Source organism: Vanacampus margaritifer, chromosome 10, assembly GCF_051991255.1.
Source record: "Vanacampus margaritifer isolate UIUO_Vmar chromosome 10, RoL_Vmar_1.0, whole genome shotgun sequence".
Classification (NCBI taxonomy): Eukaryota; Metazoa; Chordata; class Actinopteri; order Syngnathiformes; family Syngnathidae; genus Vanacampus; species Vanacampus margaritifer.
Window position 1 is genome coordinate 5,303,302 of NC_135441.1, and position 26,732 is coordinate 5,330,033.

The 26,732-nt window shown below is 42.6% G+C and overlaps 1 long non-coding RNA gene across 1 annotated transcript; it reads right to left on the reverse strand.

Annotated features, from left to right (window-relative positions):
- Positions 1 to 10,232: 10,232 nt before the first annotated feature.
- Positions 10,233 to 11,464, reverse strand: LOC144059402 (uncharacterized). The gene is made up of 4 exons (XR_013295652.1): positions 11,215 to 11,464; positions 11,086 to 11,130; positions 10,767 to 10,904; positions 10,233 to 10,497 (listed from the first exon to the last, which is right to left on the reverse strand). It is a non-coding gene; the product is annotated as an uncharacterized LOC144059402 (long non-coding RNA).
- Between the last annotated feature and the right edge of the window lie 15,268 nt (positions 11,465 to 26,732).

The window sequence follows — 26,732 nt, forward strand, 5'->3', positions numbered from 1 at the left end:
AACGTGCGTTCAATTGTCTTAACAGTCAATGATCTGATACATGGAATACAGTAACATCCGCATAACACCATAATAGCGGCAAACACAGCAATAGAAATCAGTACTGATGCAATCAAGCTTTTGTATTTGCCAAAGACGTTTAATCAGTCAGAGTACCAACTGGTGTCCACACCTGAGTGCTCCTTCATTTTGTTACTTAGCGTGCGCAGACCTCCAATGCCTTAGTAAGGCGACCGTCAGGAGACGTATTGTTGGGAATCAGAGTACAGCACTGATCCCCAAAAATACCACACACTCCTCCTCTTTCAGCTAACACCATATCTAAACCCATTCTATTTTGGAATGCCATAAGAGACGTGGCTGCTAATTGCTCATGCACTGCCTGGAGTGCCGAGGTGGTGAAGTTCGCCAATTGTTGGACATTGTAGTGGACATAATTAATCCGGTCCACATTTTTGTTCACTGTAATGAACAGGAAAATACTCTCCCATCCTGCCGCCACTTGATCCACCAATTTGTATTCATCAGGGACCCCTCTCGGAACTCCAATTGCATCTATGTACGTGGGGTCTCCTGCATTCAACCATTCTTGCATGTCCCTTTTCTTCCTCACAAGGAAGGGGAGTCTTCCCCACCGTCCAACACCTTCCCAATTTATTCTGGCCATGTCTAATGCTGTCACACTAATTGGCATGATCAGCGTTACTAGGGCGCACTTACCTGAGGCATTGGTGGGAAGCCTATCGTTCAACACTTTCGCTCCACACCACAGCCAAACATCAGCACGAGCGAGAGGGATTCCTGCTGGCAAAGACACATTTTCCTTACACCATGACTCCTGGATATTTCCAATCCCAGGGATTAACTTTAGGCAGGTGAAATTTTGGTGTGCAACATGGGTGTCAAAAATGGGCTTTTGCTTTTCCATATTTGTCAGTGGAAAGGCCGAGTCCAATTGGCTGCACTCTCCTTGGAGAATCTTGTTATACAGGAAACCAAAGAGACAGGTTTTGGATACAGCAGTTGCTGCCATGATTTTCAGAACTGGTCTTGCACCTAAACATACCAAACAATTCTCGTTAGTATTGTTAGCGGCTTGCTCAGCCATCAGGAGCCAATTATTAGTGACCATAGAAATACCTGTGTGACTCATAAACCAGTCATCCACTGTTGTCATTGTTTTGGCCGTGGTACCCGTTTGACGGGTATAATTATTTAACACTGGTGCTTCCCCTTTTGTCATAGTCCCATCTTCACAAATGATAATTGGAAAATATGGATCTTTTCCAGACGAATATGCTCACAACTTAAACCCCCAACACGATGTGTTTAGCACTAACACTTCTTGGTGTGGTGGCGCAATTGACTTATTACCCATTGCAATTGTCAATTTCAATATCTCCCCTTCTTTTCTTAGGAGAATCTTCTTATGAAAATACTTAGCAATATTATTCTTTGACGGTGTCCAATAATCACCCGCCTGTGTGGTAACCAGGGAATCCCATCCCCACATTGTCACGTGTCCTGTTATATACCACCAATAACCCGGGAACATGTCTCCAGTTACGAATGACATGTCTGCCACCACTGATGTATACCACGCTTCCCGAAACCCTCTCAGTGCCTTTATTGGTATATTTACTTGGGTAGTTGTATTAGGGGCCACTGTTACTCTCACCGAATTATTGTATGCCCAGCCTATTATCCAAGGCTGGTAGCCCTTTTTCTCCCACTCATTTTCTGACTTTACCTCTCTTCTCCTTCTAGGTTCCTGTGGGCGTACCAAGGGCCAGGCCTGGTACCGTGGTTGATAATTGTCCAATTTATCTAACAAATCAAGCCATTGTTGAGTCCAGTTGAAAATTGTCACCCAAGCGTTCACCTGTGTCGGTTGTTTACACTTCAGATTTAGCAGTAGTTGTTGTGTCTGTGTCAGCGTCTTACCACCATCTTGCTCTGCTTCATACCATACCGTTCCATTACAGGAATGATACACCATCACTCGTTCTCCTTTTGCTCCATCACTTCTGTCATCCCGCACCATATGTTCAAACACAAAGCACAAGCCAGTAAGCAAAATAGTCAATAAAGTTAATAAACATTTGCATCGTCGTCGTCTTTGTTCAGACACTTTCGAGTCCGACTTTGATCCAATTCTCGCCATCGTCACATTCCCTCTCTTGACCTGCCCGTCCGGGCGGTCAACCTTTAAGCTCACCATTGGCAGGCACAAAGTCTGGGGCCGGGCGCAACTGTGAGTAATGGTACCACTTTTGTCCTTTAGTTTCCAATTGGGCGGCGTGTGAAGTTCTAGCCAAAACCCTAAATGGTCCTTTCCAGCGAGGTTCAGTCCACTTCCGGGAAAGCACCCGGAGGTAGACGTACGGAGTGATGTCCGACTCCGGTGATGCTGATGACGAATCTGCAACCGCCTTGTCTGCGACCTGCGCAGACACACTGGATACAAGTGAATGAAGGTACTTCCAGTATGCAGCGTGTGATAAATCAGGTGTCGGTACGTCAGCTGGCGGGACCAAGGTGGAGGCAGGCCCTGGCATTAGGCGACCAGTTAACAGTTCGAACGGCGCAAAACCTGTTATTTTGTGAACAGTTTGGCGGACGACCAACAGGGCTAGGGGCAAAGCCTGCAACCACGTCATTTTTGTTTGAGCCATGATCTTAGCCAATTTTTCTTTCAAATTCCTGTTAACCCTTTCAACTTTGCCTTGGCTCTGGGGGTGGTACACACACCCAAAGCGATGCTTCAGCCCCAACAGCGCCTCCACTTTAGCCATTGCTTTGTTGTTAAAATGCGTCCCATTATCCGATCTGATCAAAGCAGGAAAACCATGTGTCGGTATATAATGATTCACCAAAGCTTTAATGACTGACGTGGTGTCTTCCCTTGCACACGGATACGCCTCCGGCCAGCGTGAATAAGAATCCACAATGACCAGAAGGAACCGCTTCCCGTTGACCCTGTCAATCATGTCCGTGAAGTCAATTACAATTTCTGCTCCAGGCCAGGCCACAGGGGAGAATGCTCCTGGCTTGGGTTTCAATGTCGGTCGTGCATTAAATGTTTGACATAATTCACAAGTCGCCACAAACTGCCAGACCACCTCCTGCAACCTTGGATGCCACCACTGACGAAGTTTTGGAAGCATTGCCTGAGGCCCCACATGTGCCACTGTATGGGCCTCAGTCAACACCGAGGTCATGAGTTGTCCTTCAGGGAGGACCAGCTGGCCTCTGGGTCCCACCCAAAGACCATCCGATCGCCTAACCGCCTTTGATGCGATCCACATAGATTTTTGTTCCGGCGACGACTTTCCTTGTGCGTCCATAATGTCCTCCAGTGTAACCTCGGGTGCCACTGGAAGATCCGGGGGTTCCCCATCCCAGACCACAGCCGTGGTTGCTAACATCATCTCGCCCTTAGGGGTGTACCCAGCCACTTCTTTCGCGAGAGCATCCGGTCTCTCATTACCCTTTGCCATCATGGTGTTGGCCTTTGAGTGTCCCGGGACCTTTACAATTGCCAATTCGTGGGGACCCTTAATTGCTTCATACAATCGCTCCATCAAAGTTCTATGAGCAATTTCTTTGCCTTTCGCTGTTAGCCAGCCATTGTGCAGCCACCCCTTTAGGTCAATCAGGGCAGCTGACGCTGCATATGCCGAATCAGTATATACAGTTAATTGCTGTCCTGGACACTGTTCCAAGGCCAACACCAGAGCCAACACCTCAGCCGCCTGGGCGGAGGGTTTTATTGTCACCTTCTGAGCTGTCACCGGGAGGAAGGAAGAACCTTTCCACTCCACCACTGCCGCTGCGCGTGGAGTGTCCCATCCTTGGCATGCCAACAACACCCATCCGTGAACATAACCCGTCCACCTTCCAATGGTTCCGCATACAAGTCCTCACGGACCTTTTGATCTTTCTGTACTTTCAGAGCACACTCATGTGCCCCTTCCAGGAGGTGATTAGCCATGTTCACACCATCATGCACATACGTAACGTTTGGTGCCGTCAATGTCTTCATCATCCGTGTTTGTCTTAGGGGTGTCAACGTAAATGCCGCCGATGCGAAAAAAGCTGACACCGCATGGTCTGTTAACACCTGGACGGGATACCCCATGACCACATGTGCCGTTTTCTGTAGGACCTTTGCCAGGCCCGCTGCGTACCTAACGCAGTCTGCTTGTTTCTGTTCAATTCCGTCTAATGGCACACTACAATACAATAAAACTGCCCTGTTTGTCCCATGTCTTTGGTACAATGCCGCATTCACTGTCTTCTCACTAATGGCCACATCTAAATGAAACACCTTAGTGTAATCTGGGGTAGCCAAAGCTGCTGCTGATGCCAATTCCTGAATTAGTTGCACAAACAATGCATCATCCTCAGGGGTCCACTGCAACGTGGCCTTCAAATTTCGGACCCCTTGTTGTTTGACCAGGGCCCGCAAGCCTGCTGTTTTATCCGCAAAACATGGGATGTAGGCTCGGCTGTAGCCACACAATCCCAAGAAAGACAGCAGGTCTTGCACTGTCTCTGGACGTGGGTGTCGCAAGATGGAGCTGCGGTGATCCGGGGACATAGCCAAACCGGCTGGTGTGATGACACGCCCCAGAAAAACCACAGACTTACGACAGCACTGTAACTTTTTCCTTGACACTTTGAAGCCCATGTCAGCAAGCTTCAACAGCACTGCTCGTGTGGCTTCCACACACTGGTTGGATGTTTCGGCTGCAATGAGGAGATCGTCCACATACTGCAGGAGCACTGAGCCTTGGGGTAGTTCACATGAAAATAACAAGTCCTTCAATACCTGATTAAAGAGTCCCGGCGAATTCTTGAAGCCCCGTGGGAGTCGTTTGTACTGCAATTTCACCCCTTTGTAAGAAAATGCAAACACGTGTCGTATTGACTCAGCCAGTGGTAAACAGAAATATGCATTCGCCAAATCAATTACCGTATACCACTGTTTCTGAGGATCCAGGGAGGACAGGATGCGATGGGGGTCAGGAACTGGCAAAACTGGAGTTATAGTTATGTCATTTACTGGCCGCAAATCGTGGGCCATCCTCCATGTCACCCCATCAGCCTTCTGGACCGGCTTCAGAGGTGTGTTCCAAGAGGACGCCGACGTTTCCAACAACCCCGCATCCCACAATCCTGCCACTGTGTTCTCCATATCTTTGTCTGCTTCCTTCGGCCATTGATATTGAGGACGGCGAACCGGACTAGAGCAATCAACTTCCAATTGGATCGGCTGAACCGTATGATAAAAACCAACATCAAATGGACCCTGTGACCACAAGGTCTGTGGCATTTGATCCAACATCGCCTGTGCAGACTCATGGTCCGTCTGTTCCCGCCCATGCTGGCGGTCCAGGAAGACCAATTCAAGGTCTGACTCATCTACTATTTTTGCCATTATCCTGTAACTTTTGGTTGCGGCCGAATGCCACACATCTGGAATCTCAGTCATCATCCAGTCATGTTGTTGTGTTAATCGTTTCACCATGGGCCCCCATTGGCGGGGCTCATGGCCTGGCGACACAGCCAGCGACACATGAGGCAAACCTTCCTCACTCATTCGATACCATTGCTCTTGCTCCGGCGACAACTGTACATATGCTGCCACCCCCTCGGGGCCCACAAAAATGCATGGTGATTGTAATGTCCAATCATCTCCCTCAATTTCTTCAAACGCATCTCTATATATGTCATCTGATTCTCTATCATAATATAGAGTGCAATGCAATGGATCCACTGGGGGGTGGTACGGTGCCAATGCCTGGATCCACGGTTTCCACAAGAGGTACGTGGAGTAGACACCTCCCCCAAATGGAGTCTCAGGATTCAATCTCGCCCAGTAGATTTGTGCCGTTTCCGGTACTGTGGGGAGTGGTGCCATCAACCACTGACCCCGAGGTGTCACAGGCTGGGAGCATTCCAGAACCTGTCCGTCAGGAAATGTCACTGTAAGTCCCTTCTCGCCGCACAATATCTGGGCTCTCAATGCTGACAACATGTCTCTGCCCATCAAATTGATGGGTGTGTCCAATGCATGAACATATGAATGATATAGTTTCTGTCCGGTGTTTGTGATTTCCGTTTTCAATGGCCGAGTAAAGGGCAGAGTCTGAGGACGTCCCGAGAAGCCGACCAACGTTGTAACTCGTTTCGACAACGCTGTACTTGGCAGTGGCATGTTGATCGATGAATGTGTTGCTCCAGTGTCCACCAACATCTGGACCGGAGTGTCCGCCACTGTCAACCGAAGCATTGGCTCTGCCTGGCCAGTGCTTCCCGAGCTTCCCAGGCCCCCCTATTCGTCCGGGCCGTACCACGGGTCGGCTTGGTAATACTGCCCCTGTGGATTCGGCTGTGGCCACGGGCGGGGCTGCTGCGGTCCCCTTTGGTGTGGTGGCCCTGCTTGCTGGTTCTGCTGCTCCGCCCCTGGTGGTGATGGGTTGCCATGACAATCTCGTGCCCAGTGATCAGGGGACCCGCAGTTGAAGCAAGTCCCTGGAGCGAACCCATTCCGCCCCCGTCCTGGGGGGGCGCCACGACCACGCCCTCTGTATCCACCACGGAACCCTTGGCCTCGGCCCCGTCCAGCCCCCACTGGAGTCTGATACATCTGTTTTTGTTTAACCTTTTCTTGTTTTGCATCACCATGCAACTTCGCCAACTGTAGTTTAACCAAACTAGTCGCCAGAGCGTCAGTTTCCTTTTGATCTTTATTTGCTTTTTCCATGTAGATGCGGCAATGGTGTATCAAATGCCTCTTGAATCTCGGTTCCGGACAGACCAAAATGTCCGGATCAATTCTCATAATCGCTTGCACCTCATTTGGGAGGCCGTTCAGCATCGCCGTCCTGAACATCATCTCAGCTTCAGGGTAGCTGCCTGGGTGTTTACCTGTGGTCTCAATCCACAGCTCCAATGCCTGAGCATAATGTTGCTCGGGAGTCACATCTTTTCCATAATTAAAAATTGTTGGCACCACATCCACTGGGGAGGGAAAGGCCGCCCTCAGCTCCCGAAACAATGCCTCCGAGATCTCCGCCAGGGGCGTTTCTCTCCCCAGCTGGCGGGTGCCAGCTGCCCCCTCAATATTCTGTAATTGAATCAGGGAACATGATCCCAAAATGGCTTGTCTAAAATCCCCCAATGCTACTCCCTGTCCTGACATGGCAGCTAAGAATTTAGTAATCCAGGCTCGTGCCCCTTTATGCAGGGGGGGCAATTTTTCCACCAATGCAGCCACATCCCGAAGCACCAAAGGCTCATAGTGACGGCCAGCATGAGTCACCACTAGGGGTGCCATTGTTTGAGGCTGCTCGTGCTGTGCCATCATTTTCCCTTTACTACGCGTATTATAGCCTCGCTCCGCCCTGGACATGCTCTCCTCACTATCACCCAGCCTCTCTCCTTCACTCAACGCTCTGAGCATCTGCCGCTGTTCACATAACACCACCTCGTCTTCCTCATCACTTTCCACTTCCTCCTCGCGGTGGTCAGCGTCGCTGGGCGTTGCCTGCCCATGTCTCCGTGTCCCTGTCATCACTTTCTCTAACATCTCTCTTTCCTCACTCTGCACCCTATGTCCATCAAACAATTTCCTCGATGCCTCCTCCCTCATCAGCTTCGGAGTCCTCTTACTCCCTGCACTAGTGGTGCCCCCGTCTCCTGCTAGCGCCGCCCCTGGCGTCCGCACGGGCGACTCCACATTCCCCTGCTGCTCTCCGCGTACTCTCTTTCTCTCATTATTCACAGCCTGTTCGATCAACTGTATGGTCGCTGGGGTCATCCGTGAACCGTCATCTTCCACATCTAAAACCATTCTGCCCCCCAAAGTGACTACGGGGGCCATCACTGGCGCCGTCGGATACGGTGGCGGCTCACACACATACTGTCCCGAACTCGGCAACTGTGGATAAATGCCTCTAAAACATTCCGTCTTTTCTTCCACCTTTTCAATCACTTCATCCTCCTTCTTCACTTCATCCTCACTCTTTTCCTCCTTTATCGCTGCCAGCGCAGTAGCAATAGTTGCCAATTGATGAATGCCTCGTCTATCTTTCTCCACTTCCTTCACAAGTTTATTACGCTGTCGCCATCCGACTTGGCTCTGTTCCTCCTTCATATCTCGAATATTTGCCAACATTCTGCTTTCCTTTTTCTGTAACTGCTGCGCTAACTTCGACATGTCCCATGTTCCAGGTTCTCCGCGAAACAATTCATCCTTCTTTAATTTCAGAAACAACTTCTGACACCGTTCTTTTTCCTTCTTAATTTTCTTACTTTCTATTCCACTAATCAACTGTGATTCCAGCTTAGCGTAATGACCATTAATCTCCGACCAGACTTCAGTCTGTTCGTCTGAAGTGCCACACCCGAGACCACTATCACACTTCCTCTTATTCGCCATCTTGAAATCCACCCGTGCGTGTCCCAACCACTTTTTACGCAGAACAATTTTAGTTTTCACACTCACACCGCTTCCACACTGATACGTAAATCCCAGATTTTAAACCGTATCGTAACCACGAATAGTTCCAAACTATTCTAGTAGGTAAATCCCAGATATAGCCTACTAACGTCCACACTATTACACTTTTACGCCGTTCCGCTCCTCCTTCCTCTTATAATTTAGCGTTGCCAATGTGCAGAATTTGAAAAGGAATCTGCTCACCTTGTTTCACTGTGGGCCCAAGAGGAAAGACGGTCGGACGTGTGGCTCCTTTATCAGGTCGTCACCTGGTGTGGACGTGGGTCCCTGACCCGAGTCCCAGACTCTTGTGGTTTTTCTCGAAGTCCCGGACTTCTTTCACCTCTCTTGCATCACGTCGGGGTCACCAAGAATTGTTGGAATTTATTTCTAAATCAACATAAACTCAAGTTAGTAATCTGACTCCAATTTGTGACCTTACCCAACTGCCACTCATCCAACAATATGCGCGCTCGTTCTGCAATAGAAAGGTATCAGGAAGCCGGCATTTTCACACACGAGTGGATTTATTCCTAACACACAGATCTAATACAAGCACCTGGGTCTCGGGTCCCTCTCAATACAGCTCTGTACGCCTCTGTTGCCAACAGCAGACGTACTTTACTTCCAAGTTGCCCAGCAATGAGTTATACTACACAATATGCAAATGGCACAGCATCAAAGGCATCCTAGCATTATTCTATTGGCTATGTGTATACTGCCGTTAACTTTAGCTTGCTCTCATTGGTCTTTCTTCCCCTGCAGAATCGTTTGCTTGCTCCTCCTGATTGTAGTTTCCTCACAGTATTTTCCACCAGCTGCCTCCGTGTTATCACCTCTGGATCCTCTCCGCGACTGGCACCGTTTGTTCTGAAACATTCCATTCTTACACTCCCACATACCCAGGATGCAATGAACTACTTCAAGCTCAAACTCTTATATTCCTTCATAACGTAAAACCCGATTCTTCCTTTATATTCATTTAAATAATTTATTACAATGTGCTTTTCTAAAATGAATGCATGCGAGACACCACAAAATCTTACTAGAATGACTAAGATGACTTTGATGTATTTATTAAAACTTGGGACTCTGTGATGCAGCCACGTCATATGCGTGGAAAATGAAGATTTTCACCGGAAAGCCTGCAGAAGCTCACAGAGAAAAGAATCAGGGAATGAGAGTTGTCTTCGGGCTTTGTAACACTTTCGAGGGACACAGTGACAACTGACAATTTTTTTAACTTCCTTTACCCTTGCAATGGAGCCAAGAAAGAAAAAGATATCACTAGTGGGAACACTGCACAAAAACAAAGGAAAAATTCCTCCACAGCTCCTTCAAAGCAATAGGACGCCCCTGTCAAGCACCTTCGCCTTTTCACGTGACATCACCCTTGTGTCCTATATAAAAAAAAAACGTTTTACTTTTGAGTTTGAAGCACCGGGACATGGAAGTGGAGGATGCACCAAAAAAAGAATCCCAAAAGCATTCTTGATAAAAACAAGAACAAAGGGGCTGTTGATCACTTTGACCAGGTAAGCACAGGTTTTATCTTTGTCAAAACTTTGCATTAAAGCTTCTTGTCTGACATAATTGTGTGTTTTTTAAATACTACATGGACTGAAGGGAAACAAATAGGTAGACGGGCCACTCCACAGCCGCAGGCTAAAGCCCATCCTGCCAGCAGTCAGCCCTGGGCACATATTAATATTTGTCAACTGTGGGCATTTAAAAATAAACTTGACTTTTATTGAATCTTTGTGTGAATTTTGCAACTCGTCCTGCTCCTACGAGGCCCAGGGAAGAATCCGGATTGTGATCCGGGCGTTCCCAACGGCCGGGGGAGCATCTCCACACCGGCTGGCCCGCGAACGCCCCGGCGGCTCCGCACACGCTCGTCAGATGGTACCGCGCGGCGCGGGCGTCCAAAACCCGAAGATTGCGCAGGTTCTTCCAAGTGGGGCATCGTACTGGGTGGTGTCACAAGTCTTTGGGATGCCACAGTTCATGGTTGACAACAGTACAGAGCAAAAGTTTGGACACACATTCTCAATGAGTTTCCTTTCTTTTTATGACTATTGACATTATAGATTCACACTGAAGGCATCAAAACTATGAATTAACACAGAATTAAGATTAGTGACTATACACTAAAAATTGAATTAAGATCAAGAATTAAAATAAACAGCTAGCCGAGGCCACCTTGTGGTGAGCAACCTACATTAGGAGGTGCCCAGGGGTGCCACCACATACTCACTTCAGTCAACACGGCAAACACAGCAAACAAAAATAGTGCACACTAAAACTTGTGGACTCGTGCACCAACTCGCATGCAAAGGTGCAGGAGGGACCTTCCCCAGTGCCTTGCCCAACTACCAGGAGGCACACGGCTTTACTGGAACAATAAAAAAAACAATTAAAAGCGAACCCAGTCGGTCACATGAACCAAGAACAATCAAAAATAACCCAAACTCAACTAAAAACAAAACAGCAGCAGGTTAGCCCCCCCCCCAAAAAAGAATTAAATATCAAATACGGCTCCTATGTCAAGAGGTGTTATCAAGGGACCAACTTACCATCCTTGACGGTAACAGGAACCCCTTCAAACCATATCTGGCACACTACAAAAGATTACCTGTTAGCTAAACCATTAACATGTTACTTTTAAAAACAAGTTAGGAAGAAAACGAGGAGCTTTTCTTTACCTTGATATCAGCTAACAGCTAGTACACACAGACAGGTCAACTAAGCAAAGTGCAGCAAAGATTTACACCATATAGAAAACAGGTGGCTTAAATAAGTCTCCTAATTAAGGGTGGGTTGAGGGGCAGGCCATCAGGATCACTTCACAGGTAGTAACAAAAAAGTGTAAAAACTGAAAATACACCTTATAGTCTAGTTTCTTAAAAGTAGCCACCTTTTGCTATGATTACTGCTTTGCACACACTCTGCATTCTCTTGATGAGCTTCAAGACTTGCTTTATAAATGGGGTTGGATCAGGTGGCTACACAGCTGATAGTCCTACTGAATAGACTCTTAGAATTTGTATTGTGGCAAGACAAAAACAGCTAAGTAAAGAAAAATGAGTGGCCATTATAAATTTAACAAATGAAGGTCAGTCAGTCCCAAAAATTGGGAAAAAAATACAAATAAAAGCTTAGAAGGAACTGTTCATCGTCTCCAGCCTGTATTCAGATAACCAAAATTCTCACGACCCGAAAGGAAACGAACATGCGGAGGAAAAAGCAAACTCCAACACTACACAAACACGCACACACAAGCACGCCCACACACACACAAGCGCACGCACGCACTTAGTAATTATGAAACTACATGATGATGGTGCCTGACGTCAAGCGCAAAAATAAAATAAAAACACGTATATCCCTGCGACAAGTTTAGTTGTATTTATTGTTATTGTGATGTTTAAAATAGTAAAACTGTAGGTGGTTTATGACAGGGGGGTTAACACTTGACTTACGTTAGCCGGGAAGAGCGTCACCATACGTTCCCACTTTCTCATCGCTTCTCCACGATTCACATAGGTCACATATTTTAGTTTCTTAATGGCGTATTTCGCCAAAAGATGTGTAATTTTCAGGCCTATCGAGGTTTACCAACGCGGAACCTTTCAAATAAGATTCCAGAATAAGTTAGCTTTGGACACTGGCAACGATAAGTTTCAACGCTTGTCCTCGCTCACACGACATGAAGATTAAATTAACACTTCCTGCGGCACCTACAAAATAAAAGTAAATGCATATTCCAGCTGTGACAACATCTTTATTGTGTTGTGACACGCAGCTGTCCACATATGACATTTCCGCCTGTCAAAAAGCGCAGACAGCAAACGCATGTTTTTTTTCTCAGAATAAAAATAAAAATTAAATTTTCGACCTGGGATGAAAATATGGGTGTTTTTTAAAGACATATAAGGCCTAAGCATTTTTTTAGAACCCTCGGGATTCCTGGAAGGCGCATCAAATTGTGATCCCAGAGGCTCTAAGGTAAATTTAATACAATAATATAAGACAACCCTGCGCCGCCGCTGATACCGGATGAATTACGTGTTTAAGGAGCATTGATCGGATTGTGATCGTGGAGGTTTAAACTTGAAAGACGCGCACGACGCGCATAAACCCTCCCTCCCCCCGCGCGTCCCACAGTGACAAAATTTCCTGGCATGTCCGCCGACGATAGATAGTGGACATGTTCAATGCGCTTGTTTACGTGGCATCATTTTGTCATTGATCAATTTCTGATGAGAAAACCTACGCACACACAACACCCCCACCCCACCCATGCAACCTAGGCACATGTCGTCCGCCATACACCCCCACAACTACGATTACGTCTTCGGCGCATGGATGCAGCCATCCACCGCCCCCTCGCGTGGTGTAAAATGATATCTAAATATATTATACCTTTACAGTGACCACCTGGCGAAAACTCCACCTCTCGCAACTGCCCAGCATCACCTATACAACTCGCCAACAGCTCGAAAGCAAGAAAAACTTATGTACGCCAGGCACGGAGTTGCCGTAAAGCACCGCACATTCCCATGCTCATTTCACTATTGATACATTTGAACCACTGCTAAGAACAGGCAACAAGCAGAAGAGACTTGTTTGGGCTAAAGAACACAAAGAATGGACATTATACCAGTGGAAATCTGTGCTTTGGTCTGATGAGCCCAAATTTGAAATCTTTGGTTGCAACCACCGTGTCTTTGTGCAACGCAGAAAAGGTGAACTGATGGACTCATACCTGGTTCCCACCATGAAGCATGAAGGAGGAGGTGTGATGGTGTGGGGGTGCTTTGCTGGTGACACTGTTGGGGAATTATTCATTTATACATATTGAAGGCATACTTTCAGTTGTTTCACACTTTTTTGTTAAGTATATAATTCTGCATGCCTTCAGTGTAAATCTACAATTTTCATAGTCATGAAAATAAAGAAAACTCTTTGAATAAGGTGTGTCCAAACTTTTGGTCTGTACTGTATATTGCACGCTGGGGAAGTGGTAGTTCTTACCAAGTCATCCAGTTCCCGAACAGCAGATTTTCAGGCAGTGGCCCTGGGGTTTGCAATACAGGCGATACACTGGCCAGTTCAAGTGCCGCTGCGGCATTTTATGGCTGGCAGGCCAGTAAAATGCAGATTATACACTTCAGCACATTTGTCCATGATCTTGTAATTATAAATTTTATTTTGTTGTCCTGTGTTCTATAAAGTGCTTTGTTACAGCTGCCGTTGTGAAAATGTGATACAAGTGATTCACAGCTTAATTGTTATTTTTAGTAATTAATCATTTTGTCATTTGTCTTTTAGTGACATGATTGTTGCATTTGAGAACAGCATCTGGCTGTGGTAGCTTTAAATAAAAAAATAAAAATGTGAAATGTTCAATTTATGGTACATCTGAACATCACCATAAATCCAAAATTTAAATCACAATAAGGGAAAAACATGTCTTACAGTTTATCTTAAGTAAATTGTTGCCCAATGTGTCTTTATGTTCTAAGGGATATTTTAAGATTAAATATAAAAACGTATACTTACATTTCAAAGGCAAAGTCTGAACGGCTGCTTTCAGGTGTCTTCATGTTTTAAGTTTCGAAGACGAAACATATAGCGGCGTAGAAAAAGAGCCGAGCCATGAAGGCTGTGAAAGTATGCTCCGTGGCTGCTTTCGCTCAGGGCCCGTCTTCTTGGAAATTCCATGGAAACGAAGGCCAGATTTGAAGGCTAGATTCAAAGGCTGCGTGAATTTTGACATGTAGTTGAGTCGCGCCAGCCTGTGATTTTGGACACAGCTACAGCTATTTTTTAAATAGACTGACGGGCCCTGTCTTTTATCATTTGTAGATTAAGTAAAACATCTATAGTTAATGTGTGTGCAAAAATCCATCCATCCATCCATTTTCTTGACCGCTTTTCCTCACAAGGGTCACGGGGGGTGCTGGAGCCTATCCCAGCTGGCTTCGGGCAGTAGGCGGGGTACACCCTGAACTGGTGTGTGCAAAAATATTTTATTCTAATAATGCAAAAATGTGTTGTTTAATATTATTGTTTTATTTTATTTGCAATAATTTAGACAAGCAATTATGTAATTACATAAATGAATCAAAGTAAATAAAAATGAAATACATTTTAAATTGTTTATTTTACTATTAAGTTACCATTGCTTTGTTTGATGACGATAGAAGTTCCAACTTTTGCATTACTGGTACAGAATAGAATGCTTCTTAAGGTTGTTAAGAACTTCTGTTTGAATTTAATTTGTTATCCTCAAACTGATTTCAAGCATGATACAAGAATTTTATTTTCGGTTATTTTTTCCAAGCTACAGTCAGAAGAAATACTGTAATACGCACGCAAAACAACCCCAACTCTGTGACAGGAGCTTTAAGATCAGGCTTAAAAAGAAAACGATTTTCCATTTCTGTAACTCCCAACTACATCATTACTTTAAGGAAGTGTCAGACCCTCCACTTTTGCCCTTTTCAACACATCTTGAATTTTTATTAGAAAAGTCTTAAAGTCTCCCCTCTAAAGAGATTAAATGACTGTTTATGACCCATTTAAACTGGGAGATTAAGAGACTCAGAGATGATTTAAGGTTTCCTCCATTATATTTTCTTCACTTAGTTATTCAATATGTTCATGGCATTATTTTATGAGTGGCCACTATGGCAGTCAACTTTCATGGTTGTGCCCTCAACTCAGTTCACTCTCACATGCACTCACACACTGATGCAGCAGCAGCTCTGACTTTGGGCAGGCATAATATAAATCCCGATGCCTCAGCAGATATGTCGTGATTTGTGGACACCATTGTTAGTCCTACAATTAACCCCCTACTGAGACCAAAAGGTATGCAAAAGGTCACTAAGGCCTGATAACACACCATCCAACTGCAAATTTAAACAAACTAAAGAAGGGTAAATATGTGGGGCCGTCTGGGAACACTTTCATCATCTGCGCCAAGGTGACTTTAATTTTTTGGGACTTGTTTTAACAATTTTTCCATTGAACTGACAGAAAGTTGTTTATTTCATTTTTTAATTATTTACTGTACTTTTTGTTTATCTAGTGCTCACAGATTTTTTTTTAAAATTACATATATGGTATGGTCTGCGGAATTAGATGATTTGGGCATGTAAAGAAATAATTGTCACACCAATAAATGCTCTTTTACGTTGTTTAGAACATGGGTTCTGAATTAGAGTAGATAACACAACCAAGAAACACTAACATACTGTAGTTAGCAAACTCAAGTCCGCTAGCATGAGAGGCTAACAAATGCTAACATCTTCAAAGATTTGTTCTTCTTAACGCATTTTTACCAACATTTGAATTCCCCAAAACATTAGACTTGATTTATTAGCTCTTTAAACCTTACCGAAAATTGTGCAATTGACCACAAAGAGTCACTTATAGCCTTACGTGGGCCAACGCTCCACCGAGTACGTGTCGCTCTTCAGGAGTGTCATTGAAAACTGACGTCGTCAACTCAAATGAGTCAGATGCAATACACATTTCACCACAAGAGGGTGTTAAAGTCAACATAAATCACTGCTAACATAACATTACAAGGGGTGTTTCTAGACCCCCTGGCGTCTCCAGGCGGAGAGAAAGAAAAAGCAACCAGCACAATGTCTCCCACTTTTTCATGGACACACATGGAGGCATGTATGATCAGTAAGCCATGTGCTCACAGATTCTGAATCTCTGCCTTTAGTGAGATATTGTCATTGTGTAAGGCCTGTATGTTAGTTTCCCTGCTCCGTTCAGCATTGACAGAATCCTCCAGGCTCTTTCCTTGAAACGCCTTGTCAGCAAAACTGGGCTCTCATTTTATGCTTGCAGTATTTCCTTTTTGGCATTCCTGAGCTCCTGAGCATGAGCCTGCATGGAATCATCAGGGATCTCTGAAGCTCTTTATTTTGATTGTTCATCTCATTCTCCACTGTCGACAGCTGACTTTGGAGTTCTTGCTTAGAGGCCTGAAGTTTTTTTCTCACTCATCAATGGAGGTCTTGCAGTTTTTCCCAGCGTTGCTTAGCATCTTGTAATTGGACAATTGGAGCCTCTTAGCTTTACTATACCCTTTTTTCTGGTTATCTATATGCATACAGCTCTTTATCAGCTATTTGGGTTTTCCACATGTATGCTGCTCCAGGTAGGTAGTGTACTGTATAGGCAATCTTGGTTGGTCTCCATTTTTCTCTCCATCCCATGATGAAGTGACATATACTGTAAATGGTTAGTATTCCAATGGATCTCCCTTGAAGACAACAATATTATGTGGTGGCTAAGTGGAGAGACTGTTGCTTTCAGCCTGTATTTCACTGAGCGGCACAGGCTTGGGAGGGTCCGCGAACGTAGCGAGTGTTGCTTTTTTTGCCTGCTTCGCTGCAATAAGTACTTGGCTCATCCTTGCAAGCTGCAACACGTTAGCTGAGCTCATGAGCGTACATGCTCAACTGCTCGCATAATGCTTCAGTCTCTGAGATCTTGTGTTTTATTTAAAATTAAATAAAACTAAATTTAGATTAAGCTTGTTCATTTTCTCCACCAAAAACTCTACACAGGTCTCACAACTAGCTCATTAAACTCAAACGCAGCCGGCCAAAACGAACATCCCTGAGTTCAACAAGAGACAGCATTTTTTTTTTTAACTTTTAAATAAAACCAAAACATGCCGATTTACCACACACTTGTCTTTATGAAGTGCTCAGGCGCCATCCTTATGTAGCTTGCACATACTTTGGGATCAGGCCAGGCGGCCCTGTTCAGTGGCACATTCCCAGAGCTCTCATTATCTCGTGGTGCCTCACAGGGTGGTTGGGGTCAAGGTTGTCCTCTGCATCGTTATTTGGCTTTAGAATCTCCCCATTACCATGACACACATTAGGCAAAAGACAGAGGGATGCTATAACCTCCGGTACAAATGTTTATTTAACCTCAAAGGCCTTTAAAAGAGTAATCTCCCAACTACACTTTTCATTATGAAAGGCCTTCAATTATGTTGCACTCCTGTAATATGAACAACTGAGGTGCCCTTGCATTTTTACAGTTGTGGATATTTGTTAAATGAAGCAGACTTGTGTGTCCAAACAGCAGTTAAAAGAATGTGACTTTTAGCAAAAGCTAGCCCTTAATACTTATATATAATTTTTTTTTAAATCACATACATGCTATGAGCTACCAACAAGATATTTTGGAATCCTACCATAATCCTTTCAAATTTCTTGAGCAGATTTTTTGCTTTGCTTGTGCTCAATGTGCAAGCAATGCAGGGAAGCAATAAACTGGTTTCAGTCTTGTTTGTGGGTTCACAACGATACTTTTAGCCATGATGTCTCATAAAACTTATGATAAATATTTTGCGACCATTCTTCTGATGATAATTTTGGGTAACACCACACAACTGCAAGATTAATTGTATGATGTACGATTGTTTTTTAAAAGTAATTTGATTGGACAAGAAGCATTCCATGGGTGGTGAAAGTAAACTAAACTTTACTTCGTGAACATGCTCATTCTGGGGCCAATGAACAGTATAAAACGCATTCAGTTTTGTTCAAGGGTGCCAGGTTTGTTCTTGTTAGACTACATTGAGAAAACCCGGGTATATGTACAGTATATGAGCCTGAATGGGTGTTATTCATTTTGTTAAAGTCCATAGTTAGAATAGTTTGAGAAATAAAATACTAATTAACGCAATTGTTTGGTTTACTTTGGCATTTTAAACATTTTCTACCTCTGTAAAAATGCAGTTTGGCAAATCTCTTTCATATGCTACCGGCTATACTTGAGCCATCAGAATTGGTTTTGGCTGGCCATTTGCAAACAGAGTATGTGTTTTGTTTTTGTTTACATACAGCTCCAGACTCACAAATAGTCACTGGCCTACAGGATCATTCAGCTGGCATCAAGATTTCAGTTCATAAAATGCCACAGTAAATCCTACTGTACATTATTAATCCCAAATCAGACATGGAGATGATGTTGAATCCCAGCAACTACAGAATACATTTACTTTTTTCTGAATGGTGGGTAAACCTATTTGACGTTTGGCATTTATGCAGAAAGAATGCCATGGCTTTTCCTCTTCAACAGTGTGCACTAACTGTAGTTAATTATGTTTGTTTTAGTATATTAGAATATAAGCAAAAATTCAAACAACGAGCCCCAAATATACCAAATAGAAGTACAAAACATAGTGGTAATTAAAAATAGTCATAGCCATAAAACACTACGGGAATGTCCCTTCACCTAGTGATGTACTCATAGGCTACGTTAGCATTATCATTGCTTTTAAAGTGTTGTAGGCCTAAATTCTTAACAGTGATTCGTACTTGGCTGTAATGACTTCTCCTGACTTAAGTTGAGTTAGGGACATTTTCCAAGCAAAGAGAAATTCTAATTTCTGCAGATGCTGTGAAGCCTGTATGTCACTGAGCGGTGCAGGCTTATGAGGCGTGCATTAAGCGAGTGTGACACACAGACTCGAATGCTTTCTATTCCTTGCAGCGGCCGTACGAAAACCGCACCGCGTCCGTTCCACAGTCAGTATGAATTGGGCGCTTATTTAGACATTTGAATTTGCATTTCCATAAAAAAAACTGAAGCTTTAGCCTTCTACATTTTTCAAAAGATTATTTTTAATGAAATTAAGCTTATTTTGTTATTGAATAGCTCTATACTAGAATTCCTTGTTTGCACTCTGCTGCGTATGTCTTTACAACCTCGTATCTCCGAATAACAAGAACAAAACATAATTCAGGGTATAAAAATGATTGAGTATACAGTACACCTAAAAATCATCCTAACTGTGTTTACGTGCATAGGTATATTTTCCAAAATGTTGAACTATTGTTTTAAAAAAACAACACTACCATGATGATAATTTCTGAAAATAAGGATCAAATCACACACACAGCACAGTAGCACACCTCTTGTAAAAGCGTGTTTTCCTTTCTTCTGTTTGTTATTTGGTCGCTTCACTATGTTCTTGTGTTTCTTTGCCTTTTTGTTCTTCCTTGTTATTTCCTTGAGGAAGATGATGATGAGGAAAAATACGAGGACTTTTCAGAGGAGGACGACAGTGTAGAATCAGAATCACAATCTGAAGCTTTCTATCGACATTTTTCTAGTGTTCTTTAGGTTGTTTTTTACTCACTTTTTGCCTCTTCCTTGACGTTATTCCTCTCTCCTACAGCATCCATTACTATTACATGCAAATTACCAATTATGCACTATTAGGGCAGCCAATAGCTACTTTCTTTACTGTGAAGTTAGCAACACTGATTGACTCACCTTATACGAAGTAATCACTTAGGGATGGGTACCGAAGACGGTACTTTTTGTGGTATGGACCGATTTGAGTCGGTACTACCGAGCACCTATTCACATAAAATCAAACGGTGCCATGTTTCTGTTCTGAAGCATGTCTTTCTAAGTTGTGACTGTGCGAGATTGGAAGAGTTGATGATTTTCCAGGCGCACTTAAACGCAACATTATATGTATACCAGCATACTGACATCACCCACTCACACCGGAAGCCAAATTAAACTGTTTATGAATCCAGTTCCCTGCAATCAGTACACGGCTGAGAGGGAGATGTTGGCGGCGACCTCGCTCACTGTACAGGGAGCCCGGGCGCATCACCCGCCTTACAGGTGCAGTACATCGACTTTACTATAATTATGGTAAATATACATTGTAATTTGGATATACTAATGGTGACCATATTTAAAATAGCAAAAGCTTGTGGCCAAAATGTAGCAAGCATTACAGACCACATCGGGTACATTTAAACAATTAATTTGAACACAATTTTTCTCTTTGTTCATGTCCTCTATCAACTGTCATTTTTTTGCTATATTTAAGTCCAACATGGGTTTGAACTTCGAACTCATCGCACAACGTGTGGCAAGCTTTACGTTCTTCAAAAACAACTGCACGAAGAAGAAACATCTACTACAAATTTATATATTTACTCTTATTGTTTAGTTCCTTGTGTTGAGTCATATTAATTCATGTGTATTAATTATAATTCCATAATTGTAAAATGTTACACCTTTATTTTTACTATTCTTCTTTGGTTTATTTGGTTTAAATTTGTGTTCCTTGTCAAGTTTTATATATTTAAAAGTAATTATTAAATTGATTGTTAAAAAGGTTTTACTGTTAAATAAACGATGAACATTTATTAACACCCAAATAAATATTTTTTAAAGCACGAGAGAGAGAGAGCGCGAGAAAGAGAGAGAGAGAACCGAAAAAGGGAACAAAAGTACCGAAAAAGACAGGGCTTAAAGTACTCCAACACGGTGGATTTCCAGCGTAAGAGCCACTAGCGCAATGACAAATCCTGTGAAGTAAACAGTTTACAGGTGGGGAATATTTGACACGTCTGACAAAACACAGCCAATGCAGAGAGAAGGCCAAATTCAAAATAAACCTTCCCATACCAAGTAATATGTGGAGCGCAATGCCAGGAAACACTTTTATTTTGACGTTTTTCCCGGGAGCATTTTGCCAGTCACGCCGCAATGGATGATCGACTTGACTCGTCCTGCAGAATGTTTGTCTTCAGTTCTTATTGCCGCCATGAACTATTGCGACCATAGTCAACAAAACAACTTTGTCCTGAAATCACGTTCAATCGCCAATTAAATTCACTAAAAGAAGACTTAGTTACGCTGACATTGTATTGCACGGTGCCTATTGCCAGTGTCTACAGCAGAGGTGGGCAATTTCGGTCCTCGAGGGCTGCAGTCCTGCAGGTTTTGGAGGTTTCTCACTTCCAACACAAGCTGATTCCAATCAACAGGATCATTATCAGGCTTATGCAGAGCTCGCTGATGAGCTGATCATATATCAGCTGTGTTGGAGAAGGGCAACATGCAAAACCTGCAGGACTTCGGCCCTCGATGCCCACCTCTGGTCTACAGTATTAGCGTGCTAACGGTGCTAGAGATCAGTTTAACAAACTGAGCTCACTCAATTGTGCAGTTGACGGTCGGCAAAATCACAACTGTGGTTCTGACGTCACTTTGTCTCAGAGACAAAAACTACTCAACTCGGAATTTAATTTCATACAAAGTGCTGTACACTGAGTAAAAATCAGTCATGGAATAAAGACAGGCAAAACAAAAATAACACAAAATAAATTAATAATTATCTTAAGTGGATGAATGTATAGGTCGATAAAATAACACAAATAAGTAAGTAAATAAGAAAAGAAAATAAATACATTAATAACAAAATACAGCAGGCACCATAAACCATTGAAACTAGTCAAACGCCAAAGAACAAATATATGTTTTACCCATGGGCGTTATTTTGTTTTGATTAAATTCTTGTAATTTTGTCCCAAATCAGGCTTTTCCTTTGAAGTGTGATAACTTAGTAATTTATGAATATTTTTTTCATTTTCATATATATATATATATATATATATATATATATATATATATATATATATATATATATATATATATATGCCCCATATGGACAATAATAGCAGCATTATCTAACAGCAAAATTAACGATGCTGTATATATATATAAAATAAAAGTCTAATTTGAATATTTCGTATGACATAGTTAGAGGCTTGAATAAGTCCATAAGTCATAACAATAGATTTTTTTTTATGCATGCTCAGTTTTACACAATGGCAGTTTTCTGAATAGCACAAAATTATTGTAATTTTGTCCAAAGTCAGGCTTTTCCTTTCAAGTGTGATAACTCATTGATTTATGAATATTTTCTCACTTTCAACCACTCAAAATGTTTAGTGGCATCAGACCTATTTATACATATATCGGTTTTTTTTTAAGGCCCCCAATGGACAATAACAGCAATATTATTATAGTAGCAAAACTAACTATGCTGTATATACTGTATGTATAAAATAAAAGTATAATTTGAATATTTCATATGACATATTTAGAGGCTTGAATAAGTCCATAATTCATAACAATATAATTTTTTATACATGCACAGTTTTTACACAATGGCAGTTTTCTGAATAGCAACAAATTCTTGTAATTTTGTCCCAAATCAGGCTTTTCCTTTCAAGTGTTGTAACTTTGTCATTTATGAATATTTTTTTTCACTTTCAACCGCTCAAAATGTTCACTGGCATCAGACCTATCTATACATATCTATATATATTTATTTTTTATGCCCCCAATGGACAATAATAGCAGTATTATGCTAACAGCAAAACTAACTATGCTGTATATAATTATAATGGATATATATAAATATAAAAGTAAAATATTTCATATGACATAATTAGATCCTTGACTAAGTCAATAAGTCGTAACAAGAGAATTTTTTCTTTAGAACAAGAAGGTCAAAGTCACATTAACTGATTTTGATGACAGAATTTATTAGTAACACTTTAGAACAAATATGCAGAATTCATGAACATGAAACACCAGCTACTGAAACGAATAACTACTACTAACTAAACACCAGAACTACTTTTTTTTCATTTAACATTTCATGCAATGGGTCTTGATGTGTTTTTTGCAAATGTAAGTTCCACATTTTGCGCAAACGTTTGAACCCCGAGTGGCTTTGTGCAAAGGCCGCATTGTTTGCGCTTAGACAGGGGTCCAGCACGCTGCTCTGCATGCTCCACCTGCTCCACCAAGCCTTCGGCAGAAGGCTTTGCTTCACGTTTCAAAATTTCAGGCCAAATTAGAGCCTTGCCGAGTTCCTTAAGCCGCTTGAAGCTTTTCTTATGGTTCGCTGAATGATGCCCTAGTTGGGCAACAAATCTAACGCAGTTTTCAGGGCTGCTGATTCTGGCTACTGCGTAGAGGGTTGCCCCAGGGTTAGGAATGGGATGAAGGGAAATAATGTGTGGCCACTTCGTGAGTAGGATACCATAATAGTTTTACATTTTTTGAGAGACACTCACTAATTTATTTGCTCTGATCGCCGTCATTTTCATCATCCTCTGCCTCCCTGTCGTGTTCATCAACCCCCCTCGCTCTCACCTCCGCGATCATCTGCCTCCACTTCCCACTCCTCTCCATGCTCATCTCTGCATTCATCGTCATCATCCTCTTTCTCCTCCGGCATCCAAAGTCCAAGAGTAGACTCTTCAACCTCTTCCGAGCTCTCCGAACTAGCGTCCGAATAAAATTCTTCTTCGGAATCAGTACTTTCTAAAACGAGCCGAATTGTTTCCTTCAATACCATCTTTCTAACCATTGCTACCAGTTGTGTTGAAAGACATGCGAAGTAGTGATCATCGCGAGAACGACCCCAAAAATGCCCAGAACCAATAAGAGTAAAGAAATTCAAACACCCAACCAGTAAGAGTTGAAATTCAAACAATAACAATAAACAAGTGCATTTTTTTTTTGCATTTGTGGGCAGTATCTTTGTATTGTCTTGTAGACTGAAAGTGAGCTCAGGCACATCGACACCAAACTTTTTTGTAATGCCAACCGTTTTTATCACATTCATTTTGACCAATCTGCTGCGGGCTTTGCACAAGCAAATTCATTTATTAGCCTATGGCGCCTTCCTAGTGGATTTTGGGTGTTAACACGCTCAACACACAAATTCCTCTATTTTCATGTTTATGACTCATCAAAGAAGCGATTGCATCAGTGATCACAGAAAATGCATTAAAACACATCAGGTTTACAGCATATCAAAACTGTGATTTAGAATGGGAGTCAATGAGCCCAAACCGGGCATTATTACAAGAATTTAGAGTGAATCTCTCCCTCCTGTTTCCAATAATTACAAATTGCAGCATGGCACCATTTTGAATTTCTACATGTTTTAACAATCCTGGTCAAATGTCGGGTCCCTAGTGTATTTTTTTCAAATGCTTTTTCTTTGATGAAAAACATAAAAAATACTGAAAATGGACACATAACACTGATGGGTTTTAGGAGGGGATAGAGAGGGAGGTTGCCTAATGCACTGTTTCTCAGACCCGGTCCTCGAGTATCCCTATCCAGCTTGCTTTCCATGTCTACCCAGCTAGCACAGCTGAAGGTCGTTATCAGGCTTCATGCAGAACTTGCTGATTAGCTGATCGTTAGAAACACATGTGTTGCTTGTGGGAGACATGGAAAACAGACTGGATAGGGGTACTCGAGGACCAGGGGTTGAGAACCACTGGCCTAATATTTAACGGAAGGTAATTCCAAAATCCATGGGGAGAGATTTGTCTAAAATCTCCCTAACTTTCTAGAGAGGAAAATAATAATTTAAATTTAAGTAAAAAAATAAAATTTAAAAAAAGTTGATTATCTAGAAATGAAAGTTGGTCAATCATTAGTAAGTGGAAGTATGTTTTTAATGTATTTCATATTCACAATTGTTCTTTCACCATGCAAAAAGATATATATTTTTTCAAAATACCTGATTATTCAATAGAATTTTCCGTAGGCTATTTGAATACCAAACTATCCGATAGGTGCAGCACGAGAGGGGCCTGCAGTGCTATACTGTACTGTACATAATATAAATGGATAATGTAAGAGATGACCGGACACTTGGGGATGACTGGCCATCGGGAAATTTTAATGAGTTTCCCAAATGCCCAGTCCATCTACGGCAACGAATCAAATTGTAATGGCTTGATGTCGGTCGAATAACAAATCGGCACATTGGGCACTGCACCACCATTCCCTGGATAAAAATCAGACTCAGGAGGATTGTTTTTACTTAAAGCCCTGAAAAGAGAACAAAAGTACAGATAAAGAGAACAAAAGTACCGAAAATGGTATCGCTGCGTACTGGTATCGATTCCCATGTACCGGGGAATTGGAACCGATTCAAATGTGAAAGGTACCCATTCCTAATCACGACACAGATGATATTCACCATGATGAGTAGGACCCCATCTTGTTCTTCACAAATTTGTTGGCTGCTATGATCCACTGGCATCGCATTGGTTCCTCTTTTGGTAGCCTATAGAATGCTTGACCCTTCTTTTGCCTCTTCTTGTTGTGGCAACTGGTCCACAATAGTTGTCTATCATTGTAAAAGTATCTGTCCTGCCAGAATGGTGGCGCTAACGTGCATTGTGGAACGTGTGACGTCAACGTTCGAATCTCTATAGACCTCGACATTGGGTGTGACATTACTACATTTTTGTGTTCATTTAAAGACATGAAGAACAAACTGTTGTGTGTTTTTTTTTTTAGTTACATAAACAAGGTAGTGCAAAAAAAATGCTTGCATTCAACAATTGATAGCTGTGTGGAGAGAAACAAAAGAAAAACAAGAACACCATTTGCGTGATCGGCAGTAGACGCGAGGTGACCACTCGCACAGTAGGACACCCCCCCAAAAAAAAACTCATTCAATGTATCAAACAGAAATAAATATTACGTGAGCACATTGGGGTATGTGGAAACATTTTATAATTTATTTCCCAGATCAATAACATCTGGCACAGATGCACCAAAATCAGAACAGCTGCATGTAACTCAGGTTTCTCATGAAGTTGTCATACCGCGTTGAGGTTGTCTCGTCTGGGGTTTTACTGTATTGTCATTTCCTGTTTTATTTTGAAAATCCTGACTCTCCTTTCTTTTCAGGTCACTTGCTCATGTGGCGTCAGCGTCAACACTGATTCCTGATTGTATCCACCTGTTTCCCATTACGTGTTAAATAGTCTGCATCTCCCCTGTGTAAAAGTGTTTCCAGCAAGATTTCTAAAGCACACAGCCTCAGTCCTCAGCCTTGTCTATTGTGCGAGTTTTTGTTGTAACTTTTTATAGCCACAGTTTAGTCTTTAGTTTTAGGAGTGCCTTTTGTTTGTAGTTTAGGTATCCTCCCTTTAGAGGCGCCTTTAGTTCAGCGTTTTTATAGCATTTGTTTTCCCTCAGAGCGAGGTATTTTTGTTGCCTTGACGGCTAACTCTAACCTGGCATTAGCCAGATTGATGTTGTGATTTACTTAAGAAAGTTCTCCACAATATCAATCTGGTACTGCTCCACTGTGATTTGCTCGGGAAAGACGGGATATTCTGTACAATACTTAGAGCACATTGTCATTGTGACGCCATAGTGAGTGTGAATAGAGTACCAGTCAGTTCAACCAGACTCTCAAAAGCATTGCCTTTTACATCATTAAGGTACATGGGTGGGATGTCAATAGTCAGGTTCCCATCCAATTGTTTCAATTTTTAAGCAAATTTACTGAAACTGCGCATAA